We start from the raw sequence: 24,739 nt of genomic DNA on the forward strand, positions 1-24,739 counted from the left end.
GTTACTCCAAGTATCAGCAGGAAAGAAATAGCACACAGTAAATACTTAATTGAAGAGCTTAAAAAAAAAAAAAAAAACTAGCTACAGAGATGTGAGCATGGGAAAGGGACGAGTAAGCATTTGTGGGCTGGCCCATACCTGCTCCTGAGAGCTGGATTGTAAACTATAAGAAATTTTGTGAGTCGATTGTTAAATGCAGTCATGATTAAAATTTTAATTACATAACCTTACAATCAAATAAATTATATTAAAACAAAGTTGGTAAATATTCAAAACTGATCACTTGATTTTACGACATTTTACTGTTATCTGTGCTTTCAGATTTATTAATTTCTATTGTACCTGTATGGTGGAAATACTATATGATGGTGTGTGACTGGGCACATAGAAAAGGCTCTATTGTAACCTTTCCCAGAAGTCATTCCTTTTGAATCCTGAACCTGCAATGGCTCCCTAGTGCTTCCACGATCAAGTCCAAGTTTCTCGCCCTGGCCGTTGGTCCCCAGGTGCTCCTCCTTTTAGCCCCCATCGGTCCAGCAGTCTTCGCGGGTACTGTCCCTCACCCTGTTGTGCCTTTTCCGTCCTCACCCCCACAGAGAGGTCCTATTTCCCCACTCTAGTTCCTGTTTCCCCAACGCATGTTGTGGTCTGTGGGTTTGCAATGTCACCCCTCGCAACTGGGAGCCACCACCGGGCAGGCCTGCTGCTCAGGCCGGGGGTGGGGTTCACATGTTAGGTTGGCCAGATTGGTGTTGGCAAAGTGTCAGGGGTAGGCAGGGTCTGAGGTGGGGCGGGTTTGGCGGGAACTGGTCGACCCCCTACCCAAGGAGTCTGTTTGCTCAGGTGCACAGAAGGCTCGCCTTGCGCCGCTTGGTAAGGGGTGGAGCTTTGCCAGCTGTTCAGTCTCTCAGCGGCGGGCGGCGGGCCCGACGTGGTGCGGTAGAGCTCCGACGGGTAGGCGATGAAGCAGCAGCCATGCAGGCCGGAGACGAAGGCAAGTCGGGCAGCACAGGTGGCCAGGATGACCAGGGTGGTCCTGGAGGCTCTGGCGGCTCTGGTGACCCTTGTGACTCAGGGGGCGAGGCAGGGGGCGAGGCAGCTGGAAGCCCTCTCCTGGTCGCGAGCGCCCACGGTGCTCCAGTTCTAGGTGGAGAACCTTCGCCCCTGGCTGGAGGATCACCAAGGCAACTCCATGAATTGTATCCTTTAGGCGGATCCCTCCAGGGCCGTGGAGGGGAACCTGTAGCTCTGGGGTGGAAGCAGGGGCAAGGACTTGGGGCGGCATGAGTGGGCAGGGCGGACGGGGTGCCCTGGGGGTACAGAAAGGGGAGCAGGGTCGGATGGGGGCGTCTGGAAGGGACTGACTGGAGGGTGGGGGGCGGGAGGCGGGCCTGAGGTGGGAGGAGGAGGAGGAGGCTAGATTTGGGAGACAGTAGGGGAGGACATAGATGGTCGGAGGGAATGGACTGGGAGGCAGGGCAGGGGGCCCTGTGGTAACAGGGCTGAGGTGTGTGGAGGGCTGGCCTAGGAGCACTAGGAAGCCTGAGGCCCCGGCATAGTCGGTGGTGGCTGGCGCCTTAATTGAATTGCCTCCAGCGCCCTGAGAGTGCCTTTCCCATCCCCCGTGGAGGCGGAGATTGCGCACAGGTCCCTGATGCCATTAGAAGCGCCTCACCTACATGCAATTCAGCGGGAGCTCTCTGTGGTTGGCAACATCCTGATTGTGTGAGTTCTAGAAGGAAGGGGCCGGGTGTGGTGGGCGGGTGGAATGGAGTGGGGGCGTGGTGTGGCAGCAGGAGTGCAGGGCCAGTCTCACACCGAGGACCATGCAGCACTTTAGACCCGTTTCCCGTTAAGCATGGCACAGGAAAGGGGCCTGCGGCTTAACCTTGTGTTCCTTCCCAGGCAATGCTTCCTTCCCTAGGGCCTTGATTCTTGGAGTCCATGCCACTTTAGTTCTTGAGTCTAATTTTTGACCTGTACTGGCTACTGGGTGCTCATTTTGTTTCCCAGCTGCAGGAAGAGGGGCGAGTTTAAATGTTTGTTATTGCAGAAAATGAAACTAAGCTTTTATTCCATGTCCGAGTTTCTTTTCAGCTACCGCATATCCAGATTTTCTTCCCGTTTTCCTTGGGTTGGAGGGGAGGTTCTGCGATTCAGATATTCTGGTAATTAAGGTAATTAAGACAATTTAGGAAACGTAAGGAAATGAAAAATCAGTCAGGTCCTGACATTCAGCATTAACTGCACTCAACATTTTGAAACATCTTAGCTGTATAATTGTATTAATATGTTACATGCATAACAATAATATATAGTGTTTACTGTTTTGAAAGTTTAGCATTAAATTATTTCCTGCTTGTTTTGTCATTTCGTTTATGGCTTTTTCTTTTTCCAGAAATTTTTCAAAAACGTTACTGAATGGATGTCTAAAGATGCATTACAAGGTAATTGTTGAATACTTGAAATTATTTTCAATTTTTTTCCTTATAAGTAATGATTCAGTTGGATTCATGTATGTAAGTCTTTGCATGAATGGTAATTTTCTTAAGATAGATTCTGAAAGGGAGAATTACTGAGTTAAATATTTATGCTTCTACTTATTTATTTAGTGTGCTTTTTAAATTGAGGTGAAATTCACCTAACATAAAACTAACCATTCTGAAGTGAACAATTTGGTGGCATATAGTACATTCACAGTGCTGTGAAACCAGGACCCCTATTTAGTTCTCAAACACTTTCATCATCCTAAAATTGAAACTGTGTCCCCTTTAAGTAGTAAGCACTAAGCAGTTACGCCCACCAACCCCCACCCCCACCCCCAGCCCAGGCCCTGGCAATCAGCAATCCACTTTGTTTCTCTGAATTTATCTATCCTGGATATACCATATAAATGCAGTCATACAATTGGCGACCTTTGTGTCTGGCTTCTTTCCAGGTTTGTCCTCACTATATCGTGTATCAATACTTTATTCTTTTATGTGACTGAATAGTACTCCAGTGTGTGTATATACCACAATTTGGATATCCATTCATCCGTTGGTGGACATTTGGATTGTTTCAACCTTTTGGCTATTGTGACTAGTGCTGCTATGAGCATGCGCATACGTGTATTTGTTTGAGTAGCTGTTTTCAAGTCTTTTAGGCATATGTCCAGGAGGATTACTGCTGGGTCATATGGTAATTCTATCTTTAACTTTTTGAGGAACCACCAAACTGTTTCTACAGTGACTGAACTATTTTACATTCCCATCAGCAAAGCAGATGTTTTTGATAACTGATTCAGTCTCTTTATTTGTTGTAGATCTGATGAGAATTTCTATTTCTTTTTGAGTCAGTCTTGGCAGTTTGTGGGTTTCTAGGAATTTGTCCATTTTATCTGTTAGCTAATTTGTTAGTGTACAATTATTCATAGTATTTTTTTACGATCCTTTTTGTTTAAGTTAGTGATGTCCCCACGTTCATTTCTGATTTTAGTTATTAGTGTCTTTTTCTTTTTTTTCCTTGGTTGGACAAAAAATTGTCAATTTTTGTTGATCTTTTCAAATAATGAACTTTTGGTTGCATTGATTTTCTCCATTGTTTTCCTTTTCTCTATTTCATTCGGCTCTGCTCTAATCTTTATTAATTCTGTTTTCCTGGTAGTTTTTGAATTAGTTTTCTCTTTTTTTCCTAGTTCCTTAAAGTGTAAAATAGGTTATTGATTTGCGATTGTTCTTTTAATATAGGTGTTTACAGCTGTAAATTTCTCTGTCAGCACTGCTGAACATATAAGTTTTGCTATGTTATGCCTTTGTTTTCATTTTGTCTCAAGTTATTTTCTAATTTCCCTTTTGATGTCTTCTTTGGCTCATTGGTTGTTTAAGGTTGTGTTGTTTAATTTTTACATATTTGTCACTTTTTTGTTACTGATACCTCGAATCATCCCATTGTGGTTGGTGCAGATATTTTGTATGATTTCAAATTTTCTAAGTTTATTGAGACTTTATTTTGGCCTAACATATGGTCCATCCTGGAGAATGCTTCATGTGTACTTCAGAATAATGTGTAACCTGCTGTTGTTCAGCACAGTGTTCTCGATATGACTGTTAAATCTGTCTGGTTTATAATGTTCAAGCCCTCTGTTTCCTTACTGATGTTCTGAATAGGTTTTAATAACTATTATTTAAAGTGGGGTATTGAGGTTTCCAACTATTACTGTAGAACTATTTCTCCTTTCAATTCTGTCAATATTTGCTTTGGCTTAAGTGAACATATAATTGTTATATCTTCTTCATGGATTGGCCTTTTTATCAATTTGTAATGTCCTTTTTGTGTCTTATAATAATTAATATATATGAATATGCTACCCAGCTCTCTTTCTGTGACTATTTGCATGGAAAATCTTTTTTCCAGCCTTTAATTTTCAACTGGTTTGCATCTTTGGATCCATAGTTGGATCATGTTTTTGTTTTTTTGTTTTTTTTAAATCCATTTTGCCAGCTTCTGTTTTTTAATTGGGGGAGTTTAACCCATTTATATTATAAGGTTATTACTGATAGGAATGAGTTACTGTTATTTGCTATTTGTTTTCTGTATCTTATATCTTTTTTCCTCAAATTTTTCAGTACTGTCTTCTATGTTTAATTGTTTTTTTGTCATGTACTGCTTTTATTCCCTTCTCATTTCCTTTTCTGTTTATTTCTGGTTGTTTTCTTAATGGTTTCCTTGGTGATTACAATTAACACCTTAAACTTAATAATAGCCATATTTGAATTAATACCAAGTTAGCTTCAGTGGTATTCAAAAGTTCTGCTCCTATATGTCCCTGTCCCTTCCCCTTTATATTGTTGTTGTCACAGATTACATCTTTATATGTTGTGTGCACATTAAGATGGGTTTGTGATTATTTTATGCATTTGTCTTTTAAATCATATAGGAAACAAAGTGATGTTATAAACCAAAAATACAGTAATACTGCCTTTTTTTAATTTTTTTAATCTTCATTTTATTGAGATATATTCACATACCATGCAGTCATACAAAACAAATCGTACATTCGATTGTTCTCAGTACCATTACGTAGTTGTACATTCATCACCTAAATCAGTCCCTGACACCTTCACTAGCACACACACAAAAATAACAAGAATAATAATTAAAGTAAAAAAGAGCAATTGAAGTAAAAAAGAACACTGGGTACCTTTGTCTGTTTGTTTGTTTGTTTTCTTCCCCTATTTTGCTACTCATCCATCCATAAACTAGACAAAGGGGAGTGTGGTCCTTATGGTTTTCCCAATCCCATTGTCACCCCTCATAAGCTACATTTTTATACAATTGTCTTCGAGATTCATGGGTTCTGGGTTGTAGTTTGATAGTTTCAGGTATCTACCACCAGCTACCCCAATTCTTTAGAACCTAAAAAGGGTTGTCTAACTTGTGTGTAAGAGTGCCCACCAGAGTGACCTCTCAGCTCCTTTTGGAATCTCTCTGCTACTGAAGCTTATTTCATTTCCTTTCACATCTCCCTTTTGGTCAAGAAGATGTTCTCTGTCCCACGATGCCAGGTCTACATTCCTCCCCGGGAGTCATATTCCACGTTGCCAGGGAGATTCACTCCCCTGGGTGTCTGATCCCACGTAGGGGGGAAGGCAGTGATTTCACCTTTCAAGTTGGCTTAGCCAGGGAGAGAGGGCCACATCTGAGCAACAAAGAGGCATTTGGGAGGAGGCTCTTAGGCACAACCATAGGGAGGCCTAGCCTCTCCTTTGCAGCAACCATCTTCCCAAGGGTAAAACCTACGGTAGAGGGCTCAACCCATCAAACCACCAGTTCCCTATGTCTGTGGTCATGTTGGCAACCATTGAGGTGGGGTAGGCCAATAACCCTGCATTCTCCACAGGCTCCTCAAGGGGGCACTACATATTTTTTTCCTTTTTTTCTTTTCTTTTTTTTTTAACCCTTTCTTCCTTTTTAAATCAACTGTATGGAAAAAAAATTAAAAAACAAAAAAACAAAAAAACAAAAAAGAAAAACATACAGTGAAAGAACATTTCAAAGAGACCATAACAAGGGAGTAAGAAAAAGACAACTAACCTAAGATACCTGCTTTACTTCCAACCTGTTCCTACTTTACCCCAAGAAAGTTACATAATAAAGCAACATTTCTGTGGACTTGTTCCTACTATATCCATCAGAAATTAACAGACCATAATCATTCCTGGGCATCCCCAAAATGTTAAATAGCATATCTGTTCTTCTTGAATTATTGTTCCCCCTTCCTTAATTGCTCTCTATTGCTAGTTTCCCTACATTCTACATTATAAACCATTCATTTTACATTTTTCAAAGTTCACATTAGTGGTAGCATATAATATTTCTCTTTCTGTGCCTGGCTTATTTCGCTCAGCATTATGTCTTCAAGGTTCATCCATGTTGTCATATGTTTCACAAGGTCGTTTCCTCTTACTGCCGTGTAGTATTCCATAGTGTGTATATACCACATTTTATTTATCCACTCATCTGTTGAAGGACATTTGGTTTGTTTCCATCTCTTGGCAATTGTGAATAATGCTGCTATGAACATTGGCGTGCAGATATCTGTTCGTGTCACTGCTTTCCGATCTTCCCGGTATATACCGAGAAGTGCAATTGCTGGATCGAATGGTAACTTTATTTCTAGTTTTCTAAGGAACTGCCAGACTGACTTCCAGAGTGGCTGAACCATTCTACAGTCCCACCAACAATGAATAAGAGTCCCAATCTCTCCACATCCCCTCCAGCATTTGTAGTTTCCTGTTTGTTTAATGACAGCCATTCTAATCGGTGTTAGGTGGTATCTCATTGTGGTCTTAATTTGCATCTCTCTAATAGCTAGTGAAGCTGAACATTTTTTCATGTGTTTCTTGGCCATTTGTATTTCCTCTTCAGAGAACTGTCTTTTCATATCTTTTGCCCATTTTATAATTGGACTGTCTGTAGTATTGTCATTGAGTTGTAGGATTTCTTTATATATGCAAGATACCAGTCTTTTGTCAGATACATGGTTTCCAAAAATTTTTTCCCATTGAGTTGGCTGCCTCTTTACCTTTTTGAGAAATTCCTTTCAGGTGCAGAAACTTCTAAGCTTGAGGAGTTCCCATTTATCTATTTTTTCTTTTGTTGCTTGTGCTTTGGGTGTAAAGTCTAGGAAGTGGCCGCCTAATACAAGGTCTTGAAGATGTTTTCCTACATTATCTTCTAGGAGTTTTATGGTACTTTCTTTTATATTGAGATCTTTCGTCCATTTTGAGTTAATTTTTGTGTAGGGTGTGAGGTAGGGGTCCTCTTTCATTCTTTTGGATATGGATATCCAACTCTCCCAGCCCCATTTGTTGAATAGGCAATTATGACTCAGTTCAGTGACTTTGGGGGCCTTATCAAAGATCAGTCAGCCATAGATCTGAGGGTCTATCTCTGAATTCTCAATTCGATTCCATTGATCTATATGTCTGTCTTTGTGCCAGTACCATGCTGTTTTGACAACTGTGGCTTTATAATAAGCTTCAAAGTCAGGGAGTGTAAGTCCTCCCACTTCGTTTTTCTTTTTTAGAGTGTCTTTAGCAATTCGAGGCATCTTCCCTTTCCAAATAAATTTCATAACTAGCTTTCCCAAGTCTGCAAAGTAGGTTGTTGGAATTTTGATTGGGATTGCATTGAATCTGTAGATGAGTTTGGGTAGAATTGACATCTTAATGACATTTAGCCTTCCTATCCATGAACATGGAATATTTTTCCATCTTTTAAGGTCCCCTTCTATTTCTTTTAGTAGAGTTATGTAGTTTTCTTTGTATAGGTCTTTTACATCTTTGGTTAAGTTTATTCCTAGGTACTTGATTTTTTTAGTTGCTATTGAAAATAGTATCTTTTTCTTGAGTGTCTCTTCAGTTTGTTCATTTCTAGCATATAGAAACATTACTGACTTATGCGCATTAAACTTGTATCCTGCTACTTTGCTAAATTTGTTTATTAGCTCTAGTAGCTGTATCGTCGATTTCTCAGGGTTTTCTAGATATAAGATCATATCATCTGCAAACAATGACAGTTTTACTTCTTCTTTTCCAATTTGGATGCCTTTTATTTCTTTGTCTTGCCGGATTGCCCTGGCTAGCACTTCCAGCACAATGTCGAATAACAGTGGTGACAGCGGACATCCTTGTCTTGTTCCTGATCTTAGAGGGAAGGCTTTCAGTCTCTCACCATTGAGTACTATGCTGGCTGTGGGTTTTTCCTATATGCTCTTTATCATGTTGAGGAAGTTTCCTTCAATTCCTACCTTTTGAAGTGTTTTTATCAAAATGGGATGTTGGATTTTGTCAAATGCTTTTTCAGCATCTATTGAGATGATCATTTGATTTTTCCCTTTTGAATTTTTAATGTGTTGTAATACATTGATTGATTTTCTTATGTTGAACCATCCTTGCATGCCTGAAATGAACCCCACTTGGTCATGGTGTATGATTTTTTTAATGTGTCTTTGGATTCGATTTGCAAGTATTTTGTTGAGGATTTTTGCATCTGTATTCATTAGGGAGATTGGCTGGTAGTTTTCCTTTTTTGTAGCATCTTTGCCTGGTTTTGGTATTAGATTGATGTTAGCTTCATAAAATGAGTTAGGTAGTATTCCATTTTCTTCAATGTTTTGAAAGAGTTTGAGTAAGATTGGTGTCAGTTCTTTCTGAAAAGTTTGGTAGAATTCCCCCGTGAAGCCATCTGGCCCTGGGCATTTATTTGTGGGAAGATTTTTGATGACTGATTGGATCTCTTTGCTTGTGATGGGTGGATTGAGGTCTTCTATTTCTTCTCTGGTCAGTCTAGGTTGTTCATATGTTTCCAGGAAATTGTCCATTTCCTCTACATTATCCAGTTTGTTGCCATACAGTTGTTCATAGTATCCTCTTATAATTTTTTTAATTTCTTCAGGATCTGCAGTTATGTCACCTTTTTCATTCATTATTTTGTTTATATGGCTCTTATCTCTTTTTGATTTTGTCAGTCTAGCTAGGGGCTTGTCAATCTTGTTGATCTTCTCAAAGAACCAACTTTTGGTGATATTTATCCTCTCTATTGTTTTTTTGTTCTCTATGTCATTTATTTCTGCTTTAATCCTTGTTGTTTCTTTTCTTCTACTTGGTTTAGGATTGGTTTGCTGTTCATTTTCTAGCTTCTTCAGTTGATCCATTAGTTCTTTGATTTTGGCTCTTTCTTCCTTTTTAATATATGCGTTTAGTGCTATAAATTTCCCCCTCAGCACTGCTTTTGCTGCATCCCATAGGTTTTGGTATGTTGTGTTCTCATTTTCATTCGTCTCTATATATTTAGCAATTTCTCTTGCTATTTCTTCTTTAACCCACTGATTGTTCAGGAGTGTGCTGTTTAACCTCCAGGTATTTGTGAATTTTCTAAGTCTCTGATGGTTATTGACTTCTAATTGTATTCCATTGTGGTCAGAGAATGTGCTTTGAATAATTTCAATCTTTTTAAATTTACTGAGTCTTGTTTTATGTCCCAGCATATGATCTATTCTGGAGAAAGTTCCATGAGCACTAGAAAAGTATGTGTATCCTGGTGATTTGGGATGTAATGTCCTGTATATGTCTGTTAAATCTAATTCATTTATCAGATTGTTTAGGTTTTCAATTTCCTTATTGGTCTTCTGTCTGGTTGATCTATCTATAGGAGAGAGTGATGTGTTGAAGTCTCCCAGAATTATTGTGGAAACATCAATTGCTTCCTTTAGTTTTGCCAGTGTTTCTCTCATGTATTTTGTGGCAACTTGATTGTGTGCATAGACATTTACGATTGTTATTTCTTCTTGTTGAATTGCCCCTTTTATTAGTATGTAGTGGCCTTCTTTGTCTCTCAAAATATCCCTGCATTTAAAGTCTATTTTATCTGAGATTAATATTGCTACACCTGCTTTCTTTTGTGTGTAGCTTGCATGAAATATTTTTTTCCATCCTTTCACTTTCAATTTCTTTGTGTCCCTGTGTCTGAGATGAGTCTCTTGTATGGAACATATTGATGGTTCATTTTTTTTGATCCATTCTGCGAATCTGTATCTTTTAATTGGGGAGTTTAATCCATTTACATTCAACGTTATAACCGTGAAGGCATTTCTTGAATCAGCCATCTTATCCTTTGGTTTATGTTTGTCATATATATTTTTCCCCTCTCTCTATTAATATCCTTTATTGTACCCATACCGAATCTCTTTAGTACTGAACCTTTCTCCAGGTCTCTCTGTCCTTTCTTTGTTTCTCTGTCTGTAGGGCTCCCTTTAGTATCTCCAGTAGGGCCGGACTCTTGTTAGCAAATTCTCCCAGCATTTGTTTGTCTGTGAAAAATTTAAGCTCTCCCTCAAATTTGAAGGAGAGCTTTGCTGGATAAAGTATTCTTGGTTGGAAATTTTTCTCACTGAGAATTTTAAATATATCGTGCCACTGCCTTCTCGCCTCCATGGTGGCTGCTGAGTAGTCACTACTTAGTTTTATGCTGTTTCCTTTGTATGTGGTGAATTGCTTTTCTCTTGCTGCTTTCAGAACTTGCTCCTTCTCTTCTGTGTTTGACAGTGGGATCAGAATATGTCTCGGAGTGGGTTTATTTGGATTTATTCTATTTGGAGTTTGCTGAGCATTTATGATTGGTGTATTTATGTTGTTTAGAAGATTTGGGAAGTTTTCCCCAACAATTTCTTTGAATACTCTTCCTAGACCTTTACCCTTTTCTTCCCCTTCTGGAACACCAATGAGTCTTATATTAGGATTTTTCATATTATCTATCATATCCCTGAGGTCCGTTTCAATTTTTTCAGTTTTTTTCCCCATTCTTTCTTTTATGCTTTCATTTTCCATTCTGTCATCTTCCAGGTCACTGATTCGTTGTTCACCTTCCTCTAGTCTTGTACTATGAGTGTCCAGAATCTTTTTAATTTGGTCAACAGTTTCTTTAATTTCCATAAGATCATCTATTTTTTTATTTAGTCTTGCAATGTCTTCTTTATGCTCTTTTAGGGTCTTCTTGATATCCTTTGTATTCTGTACTGTGGTCTCATTGTTCATCTTTAGTTCTTTGAGTAGCTGCTCTAGGTGCTGTGTCTCTTCTCATCTTTTGATTTGGGTGCTTGGGCTTGGGTTATCCATATCGTCTGGTTTTTTCATATGCTTTATAATTTTCTGTTGTTTTTGGCCTCGTGGCATTTGCTGAACTTGATAGGGTTCTTTTAGGATTTGTAGACCAATTGAAGTCCTTATCTCTAATTTATCAGATCTACAGCTTCGTGGAGTACACTTTCTCTAACTAACCAGCAGGTGGCGTCCATGAGCCACCTGTTCTCCACAAGCCAGTTCTCCCCTGCTTAGCCTTTGTGGTGAGTGGGGGAGTGAGTCTTGTGGGGTCCAATTGGTGTACCAAGCTTGCGTGTGTAGTTGGTGTTGCCCGCCCTATATATGGGGCGTGTTTCTGGGCAGTCAGGGAGGAGGGGTGGCTCTAACAATGAAATCTCCCTGGTGATCCTGGAGTTTTAAAGCTGCTGCAATAGTCTAATCCTTCAGTTCAGTCCTGCCACAGTTTGTCTCTGCCACTGACCCACAAGTCCTTGGTATTGGTGTATGGCTCCTGAGACTTGCAAGTGGGTCCCTCTTCCAGGCTGTGCACCCCCTGGTCCTCTGTTGAGGGATGACTGTGCTATGTCACAGGTGAGTGCCATCCCCCCAGGGCGGTTCTGGGCTGCTGGGCTGTGAAGGGAGGCTCCCAGTCTGCTGAAATGATGGCAGAATGGGGCTTTGTTAATTCACACTGCTCCACCTTCCCAACTCTGGGACAATCAGCTGAGGTTGCAGGGAAGGCTAATGTCCATGCCCAGTTTTGTGGAGTGTGCCTGTTATTTGAAGCACTTCCGTCACACTGGGTTGTCTGGGGCAGCTGTGGGCTATGGGGCTGGCGATGGGCAGGAGTGTTTCCTGTCCACCAGTATGATGGCTGTGAGCGGACACCCCCCTTTTCTTGGGAAGTTGTGGTGTTTAGTGAAATTTCTCAGCCACTGGATTATTGCCTTTTGTCTCAGAGCTCTTTTAGTTCTGCTCTTGTCTTGACCTGCCCAAATTGCAAGTCTTTGAAGCTTTCTGTATTGGGCTTCTTAGAGTAATTGTTTTAGAAAAAGAAAAAAGGATTAAAAAAAAAAGGGCCCTCCTCAGAGATCTGTTGGGTTATTGAAATGCTAAGAGACAAAGTAATTAGGGCCATTAAGGAAAGGTCCACAGGGCAGAGAGATCAGCTTTTCTTTGGGATTTGCATATGAGCCTGAGGGCCTGAGCTCTGCCCTTCCCCTTTCTATGTTCACCAGAACTCCAAAATTCCTCCGCTTTTATTTTGGGGTTTTTCGTGCTGTTTTTTTCTATGTCTGTCTCCTCTCTGCTGGGCTGGCTGCTCTCAGATTCTCTGGTGTCTGGTCTCAGTCTATCTGTGGTTGGAGTTTGGATCAGTAGAATGAGTTTCCGATAAGGGCTGCAACTGCAGTTCTCCCTTCTCCTTCCCAGAGCTGACAGCCCCTCCTCACACGGGACTGAGCCTGGCAGGGAGGGGCGCGGGTCCTCTGGCCGCAAAAACTTAGATTTCGCTGATCTCAGCAGTTCCACATTTTCATGAGTGTTGTATGAAGTATGCCCAAAGTCAGATTGCTCTGTGGTGTCCAGTCCATGCAGTTCCTGGCTTTCTACCTACTTTCCTGGAGGAGTAACTAAAACATACAGCTCACCAGTCCGCCATCTTGCCCCGCCTCAATACAGCCTTTTTTATTTACTTATTTATTGGTATTCTTTATGTTTGGGTTAAGGTAACTGTGTTACTGTCTGGTGTCTTTTCATTTCATCCTGAAGGCTCCCCTTTAGCATTTCTTGTAGTGTAGATCTACTAGTGACAAACTCCTTTAGGTTTTGTTTCTCTTGTGAATCTTAATCTCTCTTCCACTCTTGAAGGATAGTTATGCCAGGTATAGCATTCTTGATTGACAGTTCTTTCAACCCTTTAAATATGTCACCTCACTGTCTTCTAGCCTCCAAGGTTTATTATGAGAAATCAGCTCTTACTAAAGATCCCTTATACATGACAAGTTACTTCCCTCTTGCCACTTTCAAGATTCTCCTTTTGTCTTTGGCCTTTGACAGTTTCATAACAATGTATCAGTATGGATTTGAGTTTTTCCTACTTGAAATTTGTTAAGCTTCCTCGATACGTTGATTTATGTCTTTTATTAAATGTGAGAAGTTTTCAGCCATTATATCTTCAAATATTCTTAATGCACCTTTCTCTCCTCTCCCTCTGGGACTTCCATTATGCATATGTTGGTATGTTTGATGGTGTTCCACAGGTCTCATAGGCTTTGTTTATTTTTCTTCATTTGTTTCCTTTCTGCCCCTCATACTGCTTAATCTCATTTAACCTATCTTCAAGTTTGTTGATTCCCTTTTCTCTTTGCTCAGATCAGCTGTTGTACCCCTCTTGCAAATTTTTTATTCAAGTTATTGAAATTCTGAGTTATAAAATTTCTGTTTGGTTCCTTTTTATAATTTTTACCTCATCACGAGCACTGTCTTTTTGTTGAGACATAGGTCTCCTGGTTTTCTTTAGTTATATGTCCATAATTTCCTTTACTTCTGTAAGTATATTTAAGACAGTTTTAAAGTTTTTCACTAATAAGTCCAGTCTGTGTTTCCTCAGGGACTACTTCTGTTAATTTATTTTTGTTCTGTGAATGGGCCATAATTTCTTGTTTGTTTGTGTGAAATCTGGTCATTTTGAATATTATGATGTACAACTAAAAAGAAAGAAATAAAGAAAGAGAAAGAAAATAGAAGAGAAACATACACTCCAGATTTTTGCAGATTGGTTCTGTGTTGGGGCACTCCTTCAATGTTTAGCTAGGTTGTTTGCAACTCTACCTTTGTCTTCACTTCCTGTTTGTACTGATCCTAAAAAAAACAGTAAGAGGTGAATATTTATGGTCTTCTCAGGTCTGTTTTGAGTATGTATCCTGCTGTATTTATCTATCTATGTAAATATTATAAGGTTTATTATGGGAACTGGCTCACACAACTGTGGGGATTGGCAAATATGAATTCCTGAGCAGGCCACAGATTGGGAACTCTGATGAAGTTTTCAGTTAATTCCCCAGGAGAAGCTGACTGACTGAAGTCGAGATAGAAATTCTTTCTGACTGCTGAAACCAGCATTTTTACCTTTAAGGCCTTCAACTGATTGGATGAGATGTCTCTCATTGCTGAAGGCAGTCTCTTTTGTTAATTGTAGATGCAGTCAGTGATAGATGCAATTAATTGACTAATGCTTTAAATCCACAAAATACCCTCACAGTAACCATTAGGCTAGTGCTTGCTTGACCAAACAACTGAATACCATAACTTACCTGAGTTGACACATGAACTTAACCATAACAATATGGTAGCTTTTAAAAGTTCCTAGTCCCCAGTCTTACTTTTTGGTATTTCCTCTCAGGCTGTAGGCTGCCCCAATTATTTTTTTGCTCAGTCAGCAGTAACTTTTATTGGTTAATTTTTCACCTGATTAGGGTTTGGATTTTCCTGCTTCCTTGCTTGCTTGGTAATTTTCAAATGGATGCTAGGCTTTGTGACTTCACTTTGGGCAATGAATATTTTTATATTCCTAAACATTTTTGAGCTTAGTTCTGGGGTGCTTTTAAGTAACTTGGTAATAGTTTGATCACCTCAAGTCTTTTAAGATTTGCTTGGTGGAACCAGATCAGCCTTCAGCATAGGACTAAATTTTCCACACAACTGAGACAAGACTCTTCTGAGTATTCTTCTTAATGCCACCCGAAATTGGTTTCCCACTCCTGTGGGTGGGGGACAGGCACTATTCATGCTTGGGTTCCAGGCATAGTTATTTGAACCCCTTTGGCTTCTTCCCTGGACCTCAGGTAGTTCTCTCACATGTATGTATTCATCAGTACTCTGCTGAATACTAGAGGTGGACCCTCTGCAGAGCTCCAGGTATTTCTGCAGCTCACGAGGATACAAGTGAGAGTGTAGATGGTACAGCCATAGCTCAGAGAACAATCTGGCACAGCTGAGTCAAATTAAGTGGACATATACCCAAATCCCAGCAATTGTGCTTCCAGGAAATTGTCACAAACCTTGATAAGGGCAGAGGTTCATCACAGCATTGTTTGTAGAGGTGCGAGTTGGAAGCCAATAAGATGTCTCACTGGCTTTCACCTCTGTCTTTCACTTAGACCCTTAGTGGTGTCTGGTTAATTCAAGATCTTCTTCTTGTTATGTGGACATTAGCAGAAGTCATCAACACACCAGACTGTTTCTTGATAGGTCGTTTTTGACTTCCTTCACATATCTGAGCAGACTTCTTAGGCTTACTTTCCAGTGTGAATCCGCTTCTGTACTGACATGTCTCGGTGAGGAGGATCCAGGCCTGTTTGCAAAAACTAAAACTAAAAGCCTCTGCTCGCAGCTCCACCTTTGCACTCCCACAGGGGAAACTGGAATGGTGAACTTATTTTGCCTTCTGTAAGTGATTGTAAGGACGGGCTTGAAGTCCCCATTTAGCTTTTGTATGGGAGCACGTTTAGGTCTTGCAAATCTTACTCCCCACTGCCTACTATGCAGAGAACCTTTTGGCCTGCTTTCCTTTTTCTCATGTTTGTCTGTTACTCTGATCTGAGTCTTTAGTCACTCCTACAACCTCTAGGTGTGGCTGAGGGTTCCTTGGTGTGGGGGAAGGAGTTAGGGTCCTCTAAGTGGGATGGGAGCTTCCTAGTTAGTGTGCCAGATTTTGTTCTGTGACTCAGGGCAGCTGTATCCAAACGGCTCTGGATACACAAACTCCACACAGAAAGGCCAACTCAGGTATGATCTGGAATGGCTGCTGCCAGGGGCCTCTGTGGCAAGCTGCCCTCCCATCAGCCAGAATGTCCACAGAAGGGCCTTTCTCAGAGTCCACCAAGGCACCCAGAGCAGAGATGAGAGAACTGGAAAATGGTCCTCACTAGAGTCCTAAGGGGCCAATGCAGCCAGAAGTGAGGAGCTCAGAAGGGAATTCTGTGGCAGGGAGAAGGATGCAGGAGTCCTTCTTTCTGGAGCTGAGGGAGGCCACTTGGGAGGAGGGGTTCTGGAGAGGTTGTGGGAGCCTCTAGGGTCAGTTCCCACCCCCTGCAGCCTGACTCTTCGTGCTTGTGGAGCAGAGAAATGTGGCAGAAGGTCCGGGAGCAGGTCTTGCACTGGCATTTCTTTGATGTCTGAGTGGGTCTGGAGGTGCCCGCAGATTGGAGTGGTTAGTGAAGGTGCGGCTGCAGTGGGAGCAGGAGAAGGGCTTTTCACCTGTGTGGGTGCAGATGCAGCCCTGCGGCAGCCAGGGCCAGGAAGCCTTTCCCAAGGTATCACAGGCGCACAGGAGCGTGTGGCTATGGATGTGCATCTTGAGGGCATCCAGGCTGACATATACCTTGTCACAGAATTTGTAGTTGAAGGCATTGAGAGACTGGGGGTCCTTGGCCACAGTGAGCACAGTGGCTAGCCCAAGCTTGGGAAGGTGGTGTAGGCCTCAGCCTCCAGGGAAGAGGCTGAGGTGGAAGAGGAGGACGAGGGAGTAGGCAATGGTGAGCTGAGGGCTGGGAGCTTTTACCGCTGTCTTCGTCTGACAGGGAGGTCAGCTCTGAAGCCTTTGGACCCTCCTGGGGCAGCAGAGAGGCTCAACTGACAGGCTGAGCACGGGGTTCCTGGATAGAGTCCCAGATGATCATGGGCAGTGAGGCCATTGGGTTGAGGACCTTGGGTGGAGGGATGGCTGCCAGCAGGTGGGCCTGGTCATAAGGCTGCAGGAAGGTGAACTCCAGAGAAGAGTCGTGCAGCTCACTGTAGTTGGGCCTCCTGTGAGCAAAAGCGGATTTCCTGACAGGGAAAGAGCGTGGCATGGTGGCAGAGGCTGCCAGATCGCTGTATCGCACTGGGGTCGTGGAGCCCTCCAATCCCTGGGTTGTGCTGCTGCGCTGTGTCATCTTTTACTTTAAATGCAATTTGGTTGAGATACATTCACATACCATACAGTCATCCAAAGTGTGCAATCAGTTTTTCACAGTATCATCATATAGTTGTCCATTCATCACCACAATCTATTTTTGAACATTTTCATTACTCCAAGAAATAAAAATGAAAATAAGAATAAAAATAAAAGTACAAAAGACCACACAAAACATGTCATACTCCCTTCCACCCCACCCCACCCCCACCCACATTATTCATTTTTGGTCCCCCTTTTTTCTACTCTTCTGCCCATAAACTGAGTAAAGGAAGTGTGGGCCACGAGGTTTTCACAGTCACACAGTCACACCATATAAGGTATATATAGTCATGTGATTGTCCAAGAATCAAGGATACTGGACTGCAGTTCAACAGTTTCAGATATTTCCTTCTATCTATTCTAATACACTAAGAACTAAGAAGGATATCTATAAAATCCATAAGAATAACCTCCAGCATGACCTTTCAACTCCATTTGAAATCTCTCAGCCACTGAAACTTCATTTTGTTTCATATCTCTTCCCCATTTTTGTCAAGAAGGCTTTCTCAATCCCATGATGCTGGGTCCAGGCTCATCCCTGGGAGTCATATCCTGCATTGCCAGGGAGATTTACAACCCTAGGAGTCAGGTCCCACGTAGTGGGGGAGGGCAGTGAGTTAACCTGCCAAGTGGGCTCAGAGAGAGAGGCCACATCTGAGCAATGAAAGGTTCTGTGGGGGTGAATCTTAGGCACAGTTATAAGTGAGTTTAGCCTCTCCTTTGCAGTGACAAGCTTCATAAGGGTGAGCCCCAAGATCCAGGGCTTGGCCTACTACTGTGGTAGTCCCCAGTGCTTGCAAGAATATCCGGAATTCCCCACCTGGGGGAATTTAATATTTCCAATTTTCCCCAGTCCCTCGAGGAGGCTTTGGAAATACATTTTTATTCTGTGCCTGAGTTACTATGGGATGTATCAGAGCTTCATGCTAACCTGTACAAACCAACCAGATCTCACCCCCTATTCAAAGTTCCATGTAATTATGGTGTTTGAATAAACTGACCATACAAGTTAAATTATATAGCTTGCCACAGAAAATATAGATTTTCCACCAAATAAACATCTCTTCCTTCGGTCTCACACAGAAGTTGAAGTTTTAAAGCACAGCCAATATCATCCTTTTCCCTTTAGTCTGGTTTACCTTAGTCCTAACCAAGCCTATTTTGTTCATATGTCTAATTAAAGTCTGACCTGTTTTTCAGCTTCTTTAACATTTGCTGCATGGGGTAGTGCTGACATTCATAGCTGCCAAACTCTGGCTCTGACTCTCAGGTGTCACACAGATACCCAAAGTTCTAGGGACTGACCTGTAATCACAAACAGCTCATCATCTCAGAATTTAGAAATAACCATTACAACTCATGAATAGATGTGACTGCTATAAGAGCTTACAATCTAGGAACCTTTGCCATAAACCTTCCCCTGATAATTTATGCTTTCAGATTCAGTTCTCAGAGTTTGCACATTATTGTTAGTCCATATTAGTGAGGTGTATAACATTTCTTTTTGATTCTGGCTTATTTCACTCAACATCCTGTCCTCAAGGTCCTTTCACCTAGTTGCATACCTCACAACTTCATTTCTTTTTGTTGCTGCTAAATGTTGCATTGAATGTATACACCACAGTTCATCATTCTGTTCACTGGTCGATGTACCCTTAGGTCACCTCCATCCATTGCGAATCGTGAATACTGCTGCCATAAACACCAGTATGCAATGTCCATTCATGTCCCTGCCCTCAGTTCTTCCAAGTATATACCCAATAACAGGGTTGCAGGACCATATGGCAAACCCATAGTTAGCTTCCTGTCAAACCACCACACTGCCTTCCAGCTGGGCTGAACCATTCTACTTCCCTGCCAACAGGGAATAGATGCATCCTCTCTCCACATTTTCTCCAGTACTTGTATCCCTCTGTTTATCTTTTAAACAGTTTTATTCACACACCATATAATCCATTCTAAGTTAACTATCAATGATTCCCAATATAGTCACATAGTTGTGCATTCATCTCCACAGCCTATATGAGGACATTTCCATTTCTTCTGCAAAGAAAGAGCAAATGAGAAAATAAAAGAAGAATTAAATATAAATGATATAAGAAAAATAAAAATAAAGTAAAATACAATGAAAAGATCAGACAGCACCACCATCACCAAGAATCCCGTATCACTTCCTTATAACTGCCTCTTACAGACATTTAGCTTTGGTATATTGCTGTTGTTACAATTAATGGAAACATCTCATAATGTCACCATTAACTACAGATTCTAGTTTACATCAATTGTTTTTTTTCCCTTACGTCATCCAATTTTCAGCATCTTGCAATATTGACATTCATTTGTTCTCTTTTAAAAACATTCTTATATTTGTACATTTAATCACCATCATTGACCACTCTAGGTTTTGCTAAGTTATACAATCCCAGTCTTTATCTTGTATCTTAACTTCTGGTGTCATACATACCACTAGCCTTCCTCTTTCAACCGTACTCACACTCATCTTTGTTCGTAGTACTTACAATATTGTGCTACCATTACACAGTATTATGCTATCCATTTCTGGATCTATACAATCAATCCTGTTTACCCTTATGTACTCCTTCAGCATCAACCACCCAATTTCTAACCTCTTTCTGTCTCCTGATAACCTGTGTTCTCAACTTGAACTCTCAAATTTCGCTCATCAATGCTAGTTCATACTAGTGAGTCCATAGAGTACCTGTCCTTTTTTTCTGGCTAATTTCATTCAATATAAAGTCTACTTCCTACTATTTTGACCTTTGGAATTTATTTTTATTTTATTTTGTTTTGTTTCATTTCATTTCATTTTAATTTAATTTAATTTAATTTTATTATTTTCCCTCTCTCTCTTTTTACTCTCACCGATAGTCTTCACTCTAGACTTCTCCAAACCTCTCTCTCCTGTCTTTTCCTATCTGACTGTAGTGCTCCCTTTAATTTTTCTTGTAGATCAGGTCTCTTATTCACAAACTTTCTCAGTGTCTGTTTGTCTGAGAATATTTGAAACTCACCCTCACTTTTGAAGAACAGTTTTGTAAGATACGGAATTCTTCATTAGCAGTTTTTCTCTTTCCGTATCTTAAATATATCATGCCACTTCCTTCTAGCATCCAAGATTTCTACTGAGAAATCTGCACATGGTCTTATTGAGCTTCCTTTGTATGTGATGGATTGCTTTTCTCTTGCTGCTTTCAGAATTCTCTCTTTGTCTTTGACAGTGGACAGTCTTATCAGTAACTGTCTTGGAATAGGTCTATGGGGATCTGTTCTTTTTGGGGTGCACTGCACATCTTGAATTTGTAATTTTATGTGTTTCATAAGAGTTGTAAGTTTTCATTGATTACTTCTTCTATTATTCTTCCTGTCTATTTTCCCTTCTGTTCTCCTTCTGGGACACTCATACCATGTTTATTCATGTGCCTCATGTTGTCATTCAATTCCTTGAGACCCTGCTCATATTTTTCCATTCTTTTCCCTATCTGTTCTTTTTTGTGTAGGATTTCAGATGTTCTGTCCTCTAGTTCCTGAATCCTTTCTTCTGCCTCTTCAAATCTTCTGTTGTATGTCTGCATTGTGTTTTTCATTGCTTCTATTGTGCCTTTCATTCCCATAAATTCTTCCGACTGTTTTTTCAAACTTTCAAGTTCTTCCTTATGTTTGCCCAAGGTCTTCTGTATAGCCTTCATCTCCTTTGGCATACTTTCCCTCACATCACTGATTTGAGATTTGAATTGATTTAGCATATTTGTTTGAAGATATTTAATTAGTGGTTTCAACTCCTGTATCTCATTTGAAGTGGAAGTTTGTTCCTTCGACTGGGCCATATCTTTTTTTTTTTTTTTTTTTTAGTGTGATTTTTAATTTTTTGTTGTCTAGACCAGATGGGTACAGGTCTCAGGAAGAGGGTGTAATCAGTATCAAGTTTCCCTGAGAATGAAACTCAGAGAGTTGTCAGACTTTCCTGTGAGGCCTCTAGATGCTGTGCTTTTCCTTTCCTGCCCAACAGGTGGTGCTTATCAGCCTGCAGCTCCCAACCAGCATTAAGAGAGATGCGTTGCCTTTAATTCTCAATGGACCCTGTCTCTGCCAGGGGCTGTGTGTCAGAAGCCAAGCTTAAGGTGTTCCCCCGACCCCACTCCAGGCCCTAGGGTCTGAGTTCTCTGAGGTATTGCAGCCACTTGAGATGGGCAGTGCACCCCTTTTCTTAAGGAAGACAAGCCCTTTAAGGAATTATCTCCTTGACTTCCTTTCTTCCTTTGTCTTTCTATCTTAACTCCACCCTTGCCTTGGTCAGTGCTAACAATTGAAAATGCCTGAGACTTTCTCTAGTGAGCTACTTAGAATGAGAGACAAAAAAGGAAAAAAGAAATGTATCTCCTTTTCAGAGCCAGTCCCCAGCCCCCCAGTTACCAGTCAAGAACCAGAGTTGGTGCCTGGTTCTGTGTGCCCCTTTTCTTGGCACAGAACTATTTTTCAGTATTCTGAGCTCAGCTGACTCAAAAAGCCTCTGTTTTATTTCTTTATATATTCTTTTTCTGTTAGCCCTGCCTCCTCTCTGCCAGGAGAAACCTCTGGGTTCTTTTCCTGCTTGCTCTGGGTTTATCTGTGCTTATATCTTACATCCAGTAGTCCAAATTTGTTGATTAAAACCACAGTTGGAGCTTGGTTAGCTACCTTCCCTTCCTCCTAGTAGCCTGCTTCTTTTTCCCACAGGGAAGTGTTTCAGCTCAGCCTGCCATGCTGGTGGGTGAGGGTCACCAGCTGCACAGTTTGGGGAGCTTTACTTACAGTTCTTATGCTGCTATCTCAGTCATTCCACCCATTCCAGACTAGTTTATGTTGTGTGTCTGGTCACAAATGTCCCCCAACAGTTGTTCCAGACTATTTACTAGTTGTTCCTGGCTATATGCTAGTTGTTCCAGAGGACTAACTTAATTCCACATCTCCCTATGCTGCCATCTTTCCCTGCCTTTCTATCATTATGTTTTGATCAAATTCTCTGGCACAATCTCCCTCTTTCACACACTATCATGTCACAGTGAGGCCAAGAAATCTTGGTCAGATTTCTTGTCTGTCACAATTTATATGTCCCACTGTTTTTCTCCAATTCAGTCTCTGTACTATTTTTCTGTCAGACACCATCTCTCTCACTCTCTTTCTCCTTCATACTCTCTCTTTATCACCCTGTCTTTTGCATTCTCTCCCTATTGCATCCTCTCTGTTATATATTCTCTTTCACACTCACTCTCTGTTACATTCTTGGTTGACTGATCCTTTTTCTGTCACAATTTCTCTATGTCACATTCTCTCTGTCACAGACTGTTACACTTTCTCAAACTCCCTCAGTCATACTCTTTCTCAGTCAGATGTTAGCTTTGCCAGATTATCTCTATGCTATTGTTTCTCTAGCAAACTCATTTTTTGTCACGTGCTCTTTCTCATGCTGTATGCTACTCTTTCTGTCTGGTTCATTCCTTGTCACACACTCCCTCTGTCATTCTCTCTGCATCACATTTTATTTCTGCAACACTCTGTCACCCTCTGTCTGCAACTCTTTCCAACGCAATCTCTCCTCTTTCTGTCACACTGTATCTTTGTCAGACTCTATCTCTCTGTCACACTTTGTCACATTCTCTCTCTCTCCCTATCTCATCATATTCTTTCTTGCAGTCTTCCTTTTTCATTTTGTCTTTTACCCTCATACTCCCTGTTTCACTTTTCTGCTCAGTCATTCCCTGTCACACTTTCACACCGTCTTGGTCACACTCCCGTTCTGTCACACTCTGTCACACACATCTGTAGCACACTTTGTCTCAAACTCATTCAGTCATACTGTCTTTCTGTCAGACTCCATCTCTGTCACACTTTTCCTCCTTCATACTCTCTATTCCACACTTGTTTTCCACATTGTCCCTGTTACATCCTCTCTGTCACCACACTACCTCTTTCACACACATTCTCTTACACTCTTGTTGTCCGACCCACTTTCTGGAATAATTTCCCTGTGTCATATAATCTCTTTGTCACCTCCATATTACAGTGTCTTTTGCAAACACACTGTGTGAAGCTCTGTCACACTCTCAATTTGCTTCACTTTCTGTCACATACTTCTCAATCTTACTCTATGTTACTCTCTCCATAGATTCATTCTCTTTCATACACACACACTCTCAGATTCACTGTCTGTTACACTCACTGTTGTATTAATTATCTGTCACACATTGTTATATGCCTATGTTACTCCTTGTTGTTCTCTCTCCATCACACTCTGCCATACCTTATCTCTGTTAGACTATAACTCTATCACAGTATCACACAGTCTCTCTGTCACTGTCTCTGCATCAGATTCTTTCTGTCACACTTTGTCTCTAACTTTTTCTCCCAGTCACATATTCACCTTCAGTCACACTCTTGATCAGCAACATTCCCAGTGACATTCTTACACACTCTCTGTCACACTTCTCTGCTGCACTATCTGTGAAGTTCATTCTGCCATACTTTCTCTTTCTCACTCTACCTTTGTTAGATTTATTTCTGTCACTCTCTGTGTCACACCCTCTCTCTCTGTCATTGTCATTGCCATTGGAATTTTTCCTTACAGATCTCACCATTGAGACAGAACCTGACCTCAGTGCCTGATGGGAACATTATAGTCATCATCATTTTTTTAGAAATACAGAAACCAAAAATCTTCTCAGAAAATTGTGGGGTAAAGGTGAGATCAGTCCTTGTACAGGGAGGCCCCATTCCCACAGTTGTCAGCTTCGCATCCTGTAGAGTGTTCTCTGAGCCGGGACCAGCATGTACATCCTTAACTGCTGGTGACTCCTGAAAGAACAGGGATAATCGCTCTAGAATTTCCCTAAGGTAAGGGTATCAGTGCAGCTTCAGAGTGCAAGGGGAATTTAGGGATGAAGGACTGGGGTGAATGATGGCATGGGAGAAAGAGTGCCTGATTATAAATCAGGAGACTTGGGGATTATTCCTGACCATCCCAACAACTGGCTATGTAGGGGCGAAAGCCCTTCCTTATTGAATGTGAATACGTTAAGGTGAATAAGGGCTGCTATGATAAGGTCCCCTGGAGTTGCCTGGGGGAGCATGGCCCTTTCTTTTTCAATTTGTGTTTTTAAGCGGCGATGGACTGCTTCCACAATGGCTTGCCCCTGTGGATTATAGGGGATGCCGAAATGATGGGTGATGTTATATAACTGAAGAAAGGCCGCAAAGGAGGCACTGCGATAGGCAGGCCCATTGTCCGTTTTTATGTCCCAGGGAATTCCCATGAAGAGAATTCCCTGTCTCAGGGCCTTGATACAGTGTTTGGCCGTTTCCCCGGCAACGGGGACTGCATAACACATGGCCGAGAAGGTGTCAATTATTACATGCACATATTTGAGGCGTCCAAAGGACGGAACGTGAGTTACATCCATTTGCCATCTAGAATTGGGTTTTAGGCCTCGTGGGTTGACTCCCTGAGGTTGCAGGGGGCCAAGCGGCGCGAAGGGCGCACAAGTTGCGCAATTGCGGACAAGATGTTTACAGGTGTCTAGGGGGAGGCCACATAGATGATGTAACGATGCAGCCGAAAGGTGAA

The 24,739-nt window shown here is 41.4% G+C and overlaps 2 pseudogenes; one reads left to right on the forward strand and one right to left on the reverse strand.

Annotated features, from left to right (window-relative positions):
- Positions 1 to 1,620: 1,620 nt before the first annotated feature.
- The window catches only part of LOC119524222, a 35,576-nt pseudogene continuing 12,457 nt past the window's right edge, over positions 1,621 to 24,739 (forward strand).
- On the reverse strand, positions 16,091 to 16,975 carry LOC119523971 (annotated as a pseudogene).

Source organism: Choloepus didactylus, chromosome Y (genome assembly GCF_015220235.1).
Source record: "Choloepus didactylus isolate mChoDid1 chromosome Y, mChoDid1.pri, whole genome shotgun sequence".
Lineage (NCBI taxonomy): Eukaryota > Metazoa > Chordata > Mammalia > Pilosa > Megalonychidae > Choloepus > Choloepus didactylus.